The sequence below is a fragment of the Microcaecilia unicolor genome, chromosome 4 (genome assembly GCF_901765095.1).
Source record: "Microcaecilia unicolor chromosome 4, aMicUni1.1, whole genome shotgun sequence".
Taxonomy (NCBI): Eukaryota; Metazoa; Chordata; class Amphibia; order Gymnophiona; family Siphonopidae; genus Microcaecilia; species Microcaecilia unicolor.
In genome coordinates, this window is record NC_044034.1 from 12,521,809 (window position 1) to 12,537,469 (window position 15,661).

The window sequence follows — 15,661 nt, forward strand, 5'->3', positions numbered from 1 at the left end:
CCCGCTAGTTCCATGAAGTCAGATCTCCACTAGGCATTGTCACTTAGCAGCCCCAAACCTCTGGCTTCTCTCTCTCTGCAGTCTCTTCCTTTTCCACCTCTCTTTGTCCTGAGCAAAAGAACTCCATTTGCTCCTCACCAACCTCTTTCCTTTCGCTTTCCTCCCCTAGTTCAATCTCCTCCCACTCCATGGAGTCTTCCCCCACCCTCTCCCCCAGGTGCTGCTCCTCCCCCTGATTATCCTCCATCTCCCAATCACCCCCTGACTCTACTACCTGCTGGGAGTTGTGATACTGTTTCTCTTGTTCCCTCCTCCCTTGCAAGTGTTGCTGGGCTCTGTAGTTCTCTTCCCTTCTCATCAGTCTCCTACTCCCTTTTCCCCTCTGAGGGTGCTTCTCCTTTCCTCGCTTACTGTCACTATCAGCTCTTCTCTGCCTTCCTTCTACCTCATCCTTACACTATATATATACAGTTTATACAAGTGAGACATCAAAGCATTATAGTGACAATCTGACAGGGTGGGGGTGGAGGTGAGACAGGGGGATATGCATGGAGACAGGAGGGTGACAAACAAAGCAGCCCAATTTACAATTTTAAGGCCTGTAATGGGCTAGAAAACTCAGATCTTTGTTAAGTCCTGTCTGGTGGGTGTCACAATGCTTAATCATTCTGACTTCAAAGGTCTTACGTTCCTGTATTGTTTTCAAATTACCCTCCAGGATTCTTACTATGAAATCGCTAGTACAGTGTTCAGGTTGAGGCCCTCATGATCAAAAGCCCCGCGCTGTTCCAAACAGTGCCCTAAAAATAGCGCCGGGACAGCGCAGGGCTTTTCTACATCGATGATCAAAGATAATGCATACAAATCTAAGCAGCGCTATTATCTTTGATTTTCATGTAGAAGTGCGGGCGAATTGCGCCTGAGCGATTCCCTTACATGGTATGAAGCCCCGCCCAGCGCATCCCAGGATGCAATGGGCGGGGCTGGGTGCCGCCATTTTGAAGCGGCGTCGAAAGGAAGAGGAGGGAGGCATGCAGGCTGCGTCCCCTCCTCCAACAAAAGGTAGGGGGGCCGGGAGGGAGGGAGGAGGGTGGGGTTACGTGTCACCACGGACCACCAGGGATTTGTTGAGAACGTGGGGGGGGGGAGGAGCTGGGGTGGAACTCCAGCCCCACCCCCCTCGTCGGTAGATTACAGCGGCCACAAGGACTTCTTGGGGTTTGGGGGGCTGGAGGCCCACCGAACCTCCAGCCCCCCCTCCCCCCCCCACCGGTGCTGGTGGGAGGGTGGGACAACGCTTGGCCGGAGGCGGCCACGAAGATTTCGGGGGGGTTCGGATCGTCGGGGGGGGGGGGACCGGAGGTCCACCGGACCTCCAGTCCTGTTTGCTGTTGCCTTGGGGGGGGGGAATGGGGGCCTGCCAGCATGCAACTGCATGCTGGACAGGGCTCACCATTCCTCCCCAATGATCCGCAAAATCTAACACAAGCTCGGAGCTGGCGTTGATTTTGCTGCAGCCAGCGACCCAATCTTTTGGCGCGCTGGTCGCTGATCATTGGGGATGAATGCGTTAAGCGCCAATTACCATGCATTTGCAAGCTAATTGCACTAGAAGCCCTGTTTAGCATGCATTTGCATGCTACTTGCGCTGAGAGCCCTCGAGTGCGCTGTTTCAGGCACTCGAGGGCTCTGATCATGGGTCGGCTGCAAACTCTGGCGCTAGTATGGCCTTAACAGCCTCTAGCGCCAGAGTTTGCTTTTGATCATGAGGGCCTTAGTAAAGTGTTGCCCCACAGGTGTGGCATCCTGGCACTAGCATTTGTCATCATGTGATGTAAGTTAAATCTTGTCTTTAGCATTTGGCTGGTTTCTCCAATATTTTTTATTTTTGTTACATTTGTACCCAGCGCTTTCCCACTCATAGCAGGCTCAATGTGGCGGGCAATGGAGGGTTAAGGGCCTTGCCCAGAATCACAAGGAGCTGCCTATGCCGGGAATCGAACTCAGTTCCTCAGTTCCCCAGGACCAAAGTCCACCACCCTAACCACTAGGCCACAGCATCCTTGGTCACATTTCTTACACTGGAAGATGAGCATGTAAAGGATTCCTTTATGTTGAATATTTTTCCTTTGTGAATGACTGTGGGGTTTTGGCATAGTTTGCAGCTGGATATATTGCAGGGAAATGTGCCCTTCTCTTCTTTTTCAGTCTGTGTTGGGAGTTTACTTCTGATTAGCTTGTGTTTTAAGTTTGGTGGCTGTCGGAAGGCCAGCACTGGTGGGGATGGGAATATCTCTTTCAGTAATTCATCTTCCTGGAGTAGAGGCTGTGGGTTTTTTGTATATACCGTATTTTTCGGACTATAAGACGCACCGGACCATAAGATGCACCTAGGTTTTAGAGGAGGGAAATAGGAAAAAAAAAAATTTCCTTTTTCCCTCCTCTAAAACCTAGGTGCTCCGGTGCGTCTTGTCCGAGTTTTGGACCGCCGTCCCGTACTTACACGATGCCATGTTCCCTGGTGGTCTAGTGACGTCGGGGCAGGAAAGAGCCCCCTCTTTCCTGCCCATCGCGCTGCTCTCCGTGCTCCTCACTGCTTTCTGACGGTCTCGGCGAGATTCAAAATGGCCGCCGAGAATCTCGGCGGCCATTTTGAATATCGCCAAGACCGTCAGAAAGCAGTGAGGAGCACGGAGAGCAGCGCGATGGGCAGGAAAGAGGGGGCTCTTTCCTGCCCCGACGTCACTAGACCACCAGGGAACATGGCATCGTGTAAGTACGGGACGGCGGTCCAAAAACGCTACCTTCGGACTATAAGACGCACCCCCCATTTTCCTCCCACATTTTTGGGGAAAAAAGTGCGTCTTATAGTCCGAAAAATACGGTAGATGTTTGTATATTGCCATCGCTGATTGAGGCTATGGTACATTGATGACATTTTTATGATTTGGACTGAAGGGTAATTTGAAAACAATGCTTTATTTATTTGGCTAAAACCAAACGTACAAAAGTTATAATTCCCAATTCAACCTCTGGAAAAAAATTTGATAGGTATAAAACCAGAGAAAAATCTTTTAGGAGATACTTAAGTGAAGGATGTGACCCAGTAAAACTCCATACAAAACCAATAATAATATGTAATATATATATTTTTTTGATAATAGAGGTGTTCTCAGAGTTCTAAACTCACCCAAGCGTGTTGCCACTAATTAAAGTGGCACCTCTAAGGGTGGATAAGCTTCTCAATCATAGAACTACTCTGAAGGTATTTTTATGTAAACTTTTCTTTTAAAGCAAACCCATGTGCCAATCAAAAAAAGGTGGGATAATGTGGGGTACAAATGCAATAAATAAATAAATAATGGTGTGTCTAATACCTTATCTAACTCGGAGCTTAAATGAGTCAGTTCCTACACTTGCTCCAATAAAAACCTCAATGCACATTCAAAATAACGTGCTTCAATCACAAGACATACCACAATGACTAAAACATATGAAAACCCCACATATATCTTAACAGTGCCCCATATCATATCTTCATCATACTTTCCATTACCCAATATACTTCTGTTACACTAATATTAACTCTCCTCTCATTTCCACTTTCCACTATATATTGTAAGCCACATTGAGCCTGCAAAGAGGTGGGATACAAATGCAATAAATAAATAAAATAACGTGCTTCAATCACATAACACTAGAAAAATGCAAAATGTAAATATAAATACTTAACGTCTTCTGTAGTCCTGAAGAGCTTCCTTGACGCGTGTTGTACTAAATCCATAAACCATGAGGATAGTCCCATAAAACTTTTACCATCCTGACATAGAAACCTTCCGATACTTTCAACTTCAAGGTAAGATCATAACGAGTTCGACTCTGCAGGGTTTCGAAATTCTTCCATGGAAGAGAGGCACTTTTTTCCTTCTGGTTGAAAAGTTATCTTATACGGAGTTCCTGAGGAAGAATTTCGAAACCCTGCAGAGTCAAACTCGTTATGATCTTACCTTGACGTTGAAAGTATCGGGAGGTTTCTGTGTCAGGATGGTAAAAGTTTTATGGGACTATCCTCATGGTTTATGGATTTAGTACAACATGCTGTATGTTTACCGCACATGAGAGCTTACCACTAGGTCAATGGCTTGTGCTTAAAAAATACATCCTTTAATATATTACATCTGCCACTTGGTCTATATTAACAGTTCTCCATAAATGTTTCTTTGTGTTTAATTATTGGTGGGAGAGTATGTGTTGTTTGAGATCTTCTAGTTAGTACTGTGATTTTGGTTGTACCATGATTTTTTACCATCTGCAAGTATTGTTTGATTTGGTTGTTCATAAAGGACCCCTGTTCAGAAGGAATGGATCCTAAGGAGCTTAGCCGAGATTGGGTGGCAGAGCTGGTGGTGGGAGGCGGGGCTGGTGGTTGAGACGCGGGGATAGTGCTGGGCAGACTTATACGGTCTGTGCCAGAGCCGGTAGTGGGAGGCGGGACTGGTGGTTGGGAGGCGGGGCTAGTGCTGGGCAGACTTATACGGTCTGTGCCCTGAAAAGGACAGGTACAAATCAAGGTAAGGTATACACAAAAAATGGCACATGTGAGTTTATCTTGTTGGGCAGACTGGATGGACCATGCAGGTCTTTTTCTGCCGTCATCTACTATGTTACTATGTAAACTGAGGCAAAAGGGGGCCTGCACTGGTGTAAAAGGGTTGGTCTTTCTTTCCTGCAGGAAATGGCCGTGCGGCAAGTAAAGCCAGTGTGGTCTTATGTTCGATTATTAATTTGTTTTATGTTTAAATCTTTTTATTCAAAACAACATCATTTAATACAGATACAGCTTGTAATTAACAACCATAAACTTAACATGTCATCAGTGCAACTCTATCCAACCTCTTATGTCAGGGTAGTATAATTTTCACATTTTTCTCCCCCCCTCCCCTTCCCCCTCTCCTCCCATCCCCCCCCCCCTTCCCTCTGTTCTTCCTCTTCCCCCCCTTTATGGAAACTATTGGTTACAAAATGTTTCTAGGTTAAGTCACCCAATTCCATTTCTTCTCTTCTCTTTGCTCTACCCTCCCATCCTCCCCCCGGAACTGTCCATAAATATAGGAGATTTAGGCCAAGACCTCACAATGTTGACTTCCTCATGTTGGAATGTGGGGGTCTCCCAACCGATTAAGAACAGAGCTACGAGCCCGAGGCGCAAGCACATGTATGTAACTTTTCCAAATCAAATATAGTTCTCTTTGTCTTTTAAATTTCAAGTAGGTGTCCCGTAATTCCATCAACAACAAGGTGTGGAATCTATTGCGCCATTGCCAATATGTAGGAGGTTCTCGTTTAACCCAATTGACCATTATGCATTTCTTACCGATTAAACATGCTTTATATATCAATAAATTATGGTGAACAGCACTGGCCCCCGTCACAGCGTCCAGGCCCAGTAGAGCATATTCCGGGCGCAATAGAATATGTTTATTCAACACATAGCCCATAAATCTAAATATTTTAGCCCAGAACCGTCGGACCTCCTGGCATTCCCATAGAGCATGATAAAAAGTGCATGGATCTTTTCTACACCGCTCGCATATAGGTGAATCCACTCCCCCCATCTTATGTAGTCTCATTTTAGACGTATAGGCACGAAAAATCACCCACTCTTGGCATTCTCGTAGTTCTGTGCTACCTATTTTTCTGGGGATCTGATTCAAAGTGCCTAACAACATTTGCCGTGTTATCCCTCTTTTGGTGTCTGCTGACCATTTCAGTGTAAGGGAATTCATTTGTTTCGGTCTGTCAGTGTGCATAAGCCTTTTGTGTAAGAGTGATATTGATATGGCGTCTTCCGTTGGCACTTCATACAGCTGACCAATTTTGTTCGGAATATCCATAGCAAGATATTGCCTAGGAATACCTGCAATGTAGTGGGAGATTTGTTGATATGCAAAGGTGTCCATCCATGTTACCCTTCCTAACCCTAAAGATTCCACTCCCTTAATCTTACCAGTGGAATCTACCATGTCTTGTAGAACCGTAATCCCTTTATGTCTTCAAACTCGAAATCTCGAGTTATCCATTCCTGGCAGAAAGTCTTTATTCCCCATTATAGGTAGTAGCCCACTCTGGTGTGCGTTAAATGCCCATGCCCGTCCTAATTCTCTCCACACCATCCGAAGCGGTCGAACCAACAGGCTAGACCTAATATGTTTTGGAAGGGAAGATTGCTTAGCCTGCAACACATATGGCAAGCGTAATGGGTGAGCCCACTTTTCCTCCGCTTCCCTCGGTGAATGGTAAGAGGTTCCTAATAGCCAATCTCCCACGTGCCTCATTAAACAGGCTCTATTGTAATGTAACAAATCTAGGACCCCCATTCCTCCTCTACCCCATGTATCCAACATATTTTTCCAACTTATTTGCGGTCTTTTCCTGGCCCAGAAGAAGTGAGACAATAAACCCATCAATTTCTTCCTATCCCTTTTCAAAAAGTATATAGGTAATATCTGGAAGCAGTAAAGCCATTTTGGGAATAACACCATATTAAATAAGGCTATACGCCCCGACAGAGACAGTGGCAGATTAGACCATCTGTCCAGGAGACGCCTTGTATACTCAAACAAGGTAGTTATATTTTTCTGATATAATTGGGAAGGATCCCCTGGCAGCTGTATTCCTAAATAAATAAAGGAATGATCTGTGCGTCTAAGTGGGCAAGCTAATCGAGACCATTCATTATCTGACATGTACAGAGGTTGAATCTCAGATTTGTCCAGATTAAGGCCAAATCCGGAGAAATCCCCAAATTCTTTAAAAAGTTCCAGAATCGCTGGTAGGGATACGCTCGGCTGTCTAAGGATGACCAATAAGTCGTCCGCGAAAGCAGAGATCTTAAAATGCTCCTCCCCCACTTTTACCCCCTGTATTTCTGGTGAGCCCACGATATCTCGAATTAGGGGGTCTATCACCATCACAAATAAAAGAGGGGACAGGGGGCAGCCCTGTCGGGTGCCTCTTGCTATCTCAAACCGTCTAGATGTCAGGCCATTCACCGCCACCTCTGCCATTGGGCCGTGATACAGTGTCTTAATGGCCTCAGCAAAAAATCCCGTAATCCCATAAGCTTCTAATACCGCGAACATGAAGTCCCATCGCACCCTATCAAATGCTTTATGAGCATCAAAGCTTATCAATACTGATGGGATGTTACCATTTTTTATCTGTTCCAATGCCAATAAAATCCTCCTCAAGTTTTTTGCAACCGATCTGTCTCTCACAAATCCTACTTGTGGGTCTAACACCAAGTGAGGTAAGAACCTAGCCAATCTATTTGACAGAATTTTAGCAAGTAATTTGGCTTCATATGATATTAGAGAAATTGGATGGTAAGATTCCGCTAAATCCGGGTCCCTTCCTGGTTTCAGTAATACAATTATCTGTGCTGCCCGCAGTGAGTTTGGGAGTTCTCCCTTGGTAATGTAACTATTAAAGACGCTAGTAATACAGGTTCCTATATCCTCCACCAGGATTTTATATACCTCTGAAGTGAACCCATCTATCCCTGGAGATTTATATAACGGACTGTCTCATATACACCACTTAACTTCTTCTTCAGTGATATTTGCATTCAAGATTTCCTGTTGGTGTCCCTTAAGCCGGGGGAGAGTTAGTCCCTCCAAGTATAGTTTTGCCTCTAGACCTTCCTCCTCTGGCGGTGAGTATAAACGGGCATAGAAATTTTCAAACACTTTATTAATACCTTCATTTGTGTGATGTCTAATACCTTGTTCGTCTCTTACATGTGTCACCCATCTCCTTCCCCCCACCTGATTAACTAGCCGCGCTAGCAACTTTCCATGTTTGTTTGCATATTTAAACATTTGATACTTATAATATGTTAAAGATTTTTGCGTGCGGGAATGAATTAACTGATTGAGTTCAACCTGCGTTGTCATCAATAATTTCTTATGAGCAATAGAATGTGTTCTTCCATACAACTGGCGGAGCATTCGTACTCTCGCCTCCAATCGTAACAGCTCAGCTTCCCTTTTTTTCTTTTTATGGGCTGAGTAGGATATTATGTGTCCGCGCAGTACAGCTTTAGCAGCTTCCCAAAAAAGTATTGGGTCTGAATGAAAGCTTTCTCTATTAAATTCCCCATATTCTTTCCATCTGTCTTTCATAAAGCTATGAAATTGGGGATCATAGTATAAGGCTCTTGGGAATCTCCACTGGAAAGATCTCTTAGATTCGCCCCCCCCCCCCATTGTATACTTACCCAGATCATTGCATGATCGGATACTTGTGTAGGGCCTATCTCCGCTGTTACTAAGTGAGTGGTGATATATTGTGATATTAGCAGATAATCTATGCGCGACTGCGTCCCATGGGCTCTAGAGATGTGAGTGTAGTCTCGTTCCCCGGGATGTAATAAACGCCAGGAGTCCAACAGCTCTAATTCTGAACACACCCAGGGCACCCCTTTCGAATAGTCCACCGGTCCAACTCGGGAGGAGCCAGTACTGTCCACCATTGGATCAAAGACCTGATTAAAATCCCCTCCCATTATCACCGGCATTTGCTCGAAGCCTTGTACGTGCCTGACAAGAGTCTGGAAGAATTTTTTATCGTATTGATTTGGGGCATAAACATTGATCAGTAACATAGGTCTATTATATAGGGTGATATGTTGAATAATATACCTCCCTTGTGGGTCTATTATTTTCTGGTGCAGCACACATTGTAGTCCTTTACGAAATAAAATGGTCACCCCCGCTTTTTTGTTTGATGTTGGGCTATCTACCATGTCACCAACCCACCACCTACTCAGTTTCCTGTTTTCCGTTGCATTCAAATGTGTCTCCTGAAGCATAGCTATGTGTGCCTTATGTCTGTTCAGTGCTTGTAAAATCTTAGATCTCTTAATAGGGGATGTAATTCCCCCCACATTCCACGATATTATCTTGAGTTTATCTATATCTAGGTAATCCCATTAGATTTAATTCCATAGATATATGAATCCTCGTCAAGGAAGGGGTATCCCAGCTTACCCCTCCCTTGGTTAGTGCGCTGTGACCTGTCATCTCCTTTAGTCCTGTGTGTTTCAACCAAAATTACTTCTTCTGTCAGTTCCATCCACCCTCCCCCCCTCTGCTGTACCCTTGCAAAACCCATCCCTCCTCCCCCCTCCCCCTTATCTCCCTGCCCCCTATACCCCCCATCTCCAATTCCCCCATGTAGTTCTAAAGAGAACCAGTCACGCTTGGGTACCCCACTCCCCCCTTTTTTTGTTTCTATTACAGACCCCCTTATGTTCTAAATGCCCATTTTTTACATCTCTCTCATGTATTACCCATAGTCCCCATACAAACATTATATACCCTAGACAAGTTTTCAAGGATGTCAACTATCTTACAGTGTGTCTTATCTCCACAGTTCATAAACAAAGTCTATCATCTGCCATCTCCATGTATACTATTTGAGACCATCTGCTCATCTTAGCTGTTGCTTTACTGCAGGGTCTATTTCTTACCACTCCGTACTGCTCCATCATTTTTATGCAGCTTGTCTCAAATCCTTCTCCACATATAGAAGTGCTTCAACTATTTTATCTCTGGCAAAAACAGCAAGCTCGGCGTTGGTAAGATTAGTTATTGGTATTTATCCAGTATGCCGCTCAAAATCTCTGCAGTCATTCATCTTCTTTCTTTAGATCGCCATAGAAGAATGTCCATTTTTGCAGCAAATATGTCCTCCCGCCATTTTATCAGTGGCCATGTGCTGCCTCACTCCATTGCTCTAGCTGGCAGCGTTTTCAAGAAGTCTTTAGCGGCCTCCGCCGTCTCATAACTTTTTTCTCCGCCATCATGATAAATCCTCAGCTTAGCAGGGTTAAAGCAAAAAGAACTTTATTTTACGTTCATATAGTTCAGCACATACTTGTGCAAAGGCACGCCTCGCCATCGCCACACTGTTTGAATAATCCTGAAAGCACAAGATTTTCCGGCTCTCATAATGCAATGTCTGTCCCGCCCGAATTGCCCTCAGAATCGCTTGCTTCTGACCATATTGTAGGAGTTTCAAAATGACCACTCTAGGCTTCTCATTTGGCTGGCGACGAGGCCCAATTCTATGGGCACGCTCAATTCGCAGAGGGTCTGGTAAGTTGTTCAATTGTAATGTCTCCGTGAGCCAACGCTCCAAGAAGCTTACTAGTTCCGCATCTTTCAGGCTCTCAGGCAGTCCGACGAGTCTCAGGTTATTTCTCCTCGCTCGATTTTCTAAGTCGTCTAACTTTTGCTCTAGTTCTCTCAGTTTCTTCTGCGTTGTTGCTCTAGGCTCCTCCATCTCCTGCATACGATCCTCGACATCACTGACTCGCTGTTGAAGATGATCTAAATCTAGGTGGAAGCCATCTAGTCTTTCGTGTGCTGCTTCGGCTCTGTCATAGAGAGCCTGCAATTTTTTATCTAGCGCAGCCTCCACCGCTGCCGTCACCTCGGCTGTAATTTCAGCGGTCCAAGCAGCACAAATTGGGGAGCCTTGCAGTGGCGGGCTGTCCGCCATCTTAGAATCTGTGGCCTTGTTTTTGTCCTTTTCTTTTTTCTGAGGTCTGGAGGCCATTCCGCTACAGACAAATGATTAAGAGATCGTGTTTTCCTCGCTCTCCTTTCCGGTTTGCCACGAGGTGGGTATATTTGCAAAGCGTTTAGCAGGTGCCTTGTTTTGCAGATAAGTAAATCTGGAAGTGTGGGAGCTCCGCTTTTCAGCGACCGCTCTCTTCCATAGTACCACGTGACCTCTATTACTTTGTTTTATAGCACCAAGATTTCTTCATACTCTTTTTAAAGGTTTGTGATGGCTTCTTTTCATTTTTCACACATGAATTACTCTGGCATTAGAGTTATTTTTTCACTTTATTCCCTCTGGTGCTATATTCTCTCTTTATCACTGATTCTCAACATTCACCCTCCTTTTACCAAGGCGTGGGAAAAAGTGGCCTGTGGCAGTACAAGTATGTGAAAGTTAAGCGGTATAAAAAATGTTAATAAGCATAAACATAAACCAAGCTGAGGAAATAGCTTTTCATGGAAAGGAAGGTTTGCAAAATGATGGTTGAAGATCTGTGGAAAGCGAGATGGGCAGACTGGATGGGGCTTATGGACTCCACCTACTGATATGTTCAGTCTTTCTGTCTGTGGTCAGAATTCTCTCAGATTTTCACCAATAGATAATAGTTTCTTGCGTGAATAAATGGTTAAAAGATAAATGGAGGATTAATACAATCAGAAAAATAAAAAATAGCAAAATAAAACAGCTAGTGTGTATTTCTGACATTGTGCCACTTAAATATTAAATTATAGCATAATTTAAAACATGTAAAAAGCTTAGAAATAAAACAGATACAATCAAAATAAGATGAAAAGGAATAGCTGTTGTGTACATTAAAAATGTGGCTTAAGACTTCTCAGAGTAAACGGCAACAAAAGATGATTAAAGCAGAGCAAATATAAAGGATTCTCTAAGGCATTAAAATGCAGTGAGTAAAATAATATAAATATAAAATCAAATGTTAAGTCAAGTATGGTATAGTAACTGACCTGGATGTCTTGTCCTGAAAGGTTAAAGTCTCTTATGAGTAGCGTTTTGGTAAAAGCATTCAGGATAATGCTGTGAGACGGAAGACTGAGGAGAAAGATCCTGATATTGCGGACTGGGCAAAGAGGTATATACCAAGAGTGGCTGGAATATCCCAAATGGTGAGAACAAAGGAGTGTCATCAAGTGTGAAGATTACTCCAGAAAGTATAAACCAAGAGAGAATCAGGCTTATATTCAAAAGAGAAGGGCGCCCATCTTTCAACATAAATTGCAAGGTGGGCGTCCTTCTCACAGGGTCGCCCAAATCGGCATAATCAAAAGCCGATTTTGGGCGTCCTCAACTGCTTTCCGTCGCGGGCACTACCATAGTTCACGGTGGTGTGTCGGAAGGGTAGCGAAGGCAGGACTGGGGCGTGCCTAACACATGGGCATCCTCGACCTATAATGGAAAAAAGAAGGGCGTCCCTGATGAGCACTTGGGCGACTTTACTTGGTCCATTTTTTTAATGACCAAGCCACAAAAATGTGTTCTAAATGACCAGATGACCACCGGAGGGAATTGGGGATGACCTCCCCTTACTTCCCCAGTGGTCACTAACACCCTCCCACCCTAAAAAAAAATGTAAATATTTTTTCCAGCCTCTATGCCAGTTTCAACAGCTCCAGGAAAGCAGTATGCAGGTCCCTGGAGCACTTTTAGTGGGTACTGCAGTGCACTTCAGATAGGTGGACCCAGCCCCCCACCACTACCTGTTACAGTTGTGGTGGTAAATGTGAGCCCTCCAAAACCTACCACAAACCCAGTGTACCCACATCTAGGTGCACCCCTTCATCCTGAAGGGCTATGGTAGTGGCGTGCAGTTGTGGGGAGTGGGTTTTCTTTGGGGGGGGGGGTTGGGGGGCTCAGCACACAAGGTAAGGGAGCTATGCACCTGGGAGCTTTTTCTGAAGTCCACTGCAGTGCCGCCTAGGGTGCCCAGTTGGTGTCCTGGCATGTGAGGGGGACCAGTGCACTATGAATGCTGGCTCCTTCCACGACCAAATGGCTTGGATTTGGACGTTTCTGAGATGGGCATCTTCTGTTTCCATTATCGCCGAAAATCGGGGACGACCATCTCTAAGGTCGACCTAAATGTTGAGATTTGGGCGTCCCCGACCGTATTATCGAAACGAAAGATGGCCACCGATCTTGTTTCAATAATACGGGTTTCCCCGCCCCTTCGTGGGACGTCCTGCGAGGACATCCTCAGGAAAACTTGGGCGCCCTGTTCGATTATGCCCCTCCATGTGTCATACCTTGAAAAAGACCTTTGTTGTGTACCTGCACCCTTCTCCTCCACCGCTAACTCCAAACTCCATTCCTTCTATCTTGCCGCACCGTATGCCTGGAATAGACTTCCTGAGCCGGTACGCCAAGCCTCTTCTCTGGCCATCTTCAAATCTAAGCTAAAAACCCAGCTTTTCGATGCTGCTTTTAACTCCTAACTCCTCAGTTCATCGATGCTGCTTTTAACTCCTAACCCCTACTCACTTATTCAACCCTCATCTTTTCATCCTCCCTTCAACCGTCCCTTATCCCTGATATGTCCTGTCCGTCCTAACACTTTCCTAACCCTTATCCCTTCCTTGTTCTGTCTGTCCCAATTAGATTGTAAGCTCTATCGAGCAGGGACTGACTCTCCATGTTCAAGTGTAAAGCGCTGCGTACGTCCGGTAGCGCTATAGAAATGATAAGTAGTAGTAGTAGTATTAGAAGATGTGGCTGCTGCACATCGCTAATCCGTTACAAAAAAAGCCCAGTGCAGTACGCTGAGGGATTTTAAGCCTTGCAGGCCCCATAGAAGTTACCTCCAAAAGTGCAATGAATCCCTGACTAAAGGAACTAAAAATCTGTCTGCCTGATATTGGTAAGCATTGAAAATTCGGGTCTCAGCTGTTATCCGGAAGTTAACCAGGTGCCGACCAATATTCAGACTGGCACCCAGTTAACTTCACCTTATTAAGGGCCCTTTTACTAAGGCGTACGCTAAAATTTAGGAATATAATGGGGGTCTTAGCTTTTAGTGCACACTAATTTTTAGCAGGCTGAAAATTACCACTAACGGCTAAGTTTGAGTTTCAGCTACACCCCGCCCTTACCCTATCCTGTTAGGGGATGGCTGATTAATGGGGAGATTCAGTAGCACTAATCAGTTAACCCTCTCCTTGCCATTTAAATTGCTTTGAATATTGGGCTCAATATTAATATTACTCTGCCCATAAAGGATTGTATGTGGACATATGAGTATTGACAGCGGGGATCTCCCAGGAAACATCTGTGGAACTATGAAGAGTGACAAGAAAATCAAATGAAAAATAGCTTTTATTTATTTGTTTTATTTCAGTGCTTTATATACTGCAATTGATCCCTGAGGTGACTGCGATTTACAATTTCTATTGCAGGTATTTTGCACTGTCCCTAGCGGGTCACAATCTAAGTTAAACACTGTTCCTGGGCCAACAGAGCTGCAGAGGGAATTGAACCCAGTTCTCCAGGATCTGAACCCAGTGCTGACCATCAGTATTTATAACAGATCATAAAAGACAGAATACATAGAAGTCAATGAGTCCCTGCCCTACTGAGCTTACAGTCTCACTTAATATACCTCATGTTTATTGATCCCCCAGAGGATAGAGCTGTAGATTTTCAGGTTATTCACAATATCTTATTCCATCTGTTGCTTTCACTATGTCATTGAAACCCCTCTTTACATTTATAGGCTCTAATCCCATCTCTGTCAGTCTCACTGTGCCACTGAGGTCTCTCCTCGCATTCATGAGCTCTAATCCCATCTCTGTCACTCTTACTGTGCCACTGAGGTCTCTCCTCGCATTCATGAGCTCTAGTCCCATCTCTGTCCCTCATATTATACTACTAGTGCAACAAAGCCCGTTTCGTCAAAAATGAAACGGGCACTAGCAAGGTTATCATGTAGTGGCGATTACGTTTTTAATGGAACCGTTAGGACAAATGTGTTATGATAATAAGGAATAATTGGGAAGGTTGTAGAATGAGGAATATGATGTGTGGGTAGGGGATGTGGATTGTTTTCTCTATGGTGTTGGAAGTGGGGTTTTTTTTGTGATGTACAGTATGTTGGAGTGTCCCTCTGCTTCTCATCTGTCCCCTGTCCTCCCCTGCCTGTCCAGTGATTTTTCCCTCCCCTCCATATCCAGCAATTCTTCCCTCCCCTTCCATCCCATCTATGTGCAGCGATTCTCCTCTGCCCTGGCCTCCCCTCCATGTACAGTGATTCTCCTCTCCCCTGCCCTCCCCTCCCATCTGTGTCCCACGATTCTCTCTTTGCCTCCCATCCCATTTATTTGCTTCTGCCCTGCCCTCCCATCCCATCCATGTCCAGCAACTCTCCTCTGCCCTGCCCTGACCTCCCCTGCGTATCCCGCGATTTTGGCCTCCCCTCCATGTCCAGCGATTCTCCTCTCCCCTGCCCTTCCCTCCCATCCGTGTCCTGCACTTCTCCCTCGCCTTCACTTGGGTTCGTAACATCCTGATGTCAGCTCGCCTCCAGCGTTCCCTTCCCTCTGTGTCCTGTCCTTTTCTGACGTCATTTTGTCTTTACACAAGGGCGGGACAGTGAGAGGGAAGGGAACTCTGGAGGCGAGCTGACGTCAGGATGTTACGAACCCAGCCAGCCAGAGAACCTTGAGGTACAAATTATTATATAGACTAGTAAAAAAGACCCGTTTCTCACACAAATGAAATGGGTGCTAGCAAGGTTATCTTCCAAGTTCCAGCCTGGCCCCCTCTCTCCCCCCCTGTCATCTAAGTTTCAGGCCCCCTCCCTCTCCTCTGAGTTCCAGGCCCCCCTAAGTTCCAGGCCCTCTCTCCTCTGAGTTCCAGGCCCCCTCCCTCCCTCTCCTCCGAGTGGCAGCCCAACCTGCGCTGTCCGCCCTCTTCTCCCAGTCCTTTGCCTGCTTCTCGCCTTCCTGCGTTCCGCCCAGAATTTAAAAGTTCTTACCTCGGGGTCCGGCGGCAGCAGTGAAAGGCGAGCAGGCACGGC

General features: G+C 45.4%; 2 protein-coding genes across 2 annotated transcripts in view; one reads left to right on the forward strand and one right to left on the reverse strand.

The window, feature by feature from the left end:
• The window catches only part of LOC115468205 (E3 ubiquitin-protein ligase TRIM39-like), a 1,720,076-nt gene that overhangs the window by 892,309 nt on the left and 812,106 nt on the right, over positions 1–15,661 (forward strand). The window lies entirely within an intron of this gene.
• The window catches only part of LOC115468296 (E3 ubiquitin-protein ligase TRIM39-like), an 83,223-nt gene continuing 81,631 nt past the window's right edge, over positions 14,070–15,661 (reverse strand). The window contains exon 9 of the transcript XR_003941840.1: positions 14,070–14,345. The gene's annotated coding sequence lies outside the window, so the exon portion shown is untranslated. The remainder of the gene's footprint in view (positions 14,346–15,661) is intronic.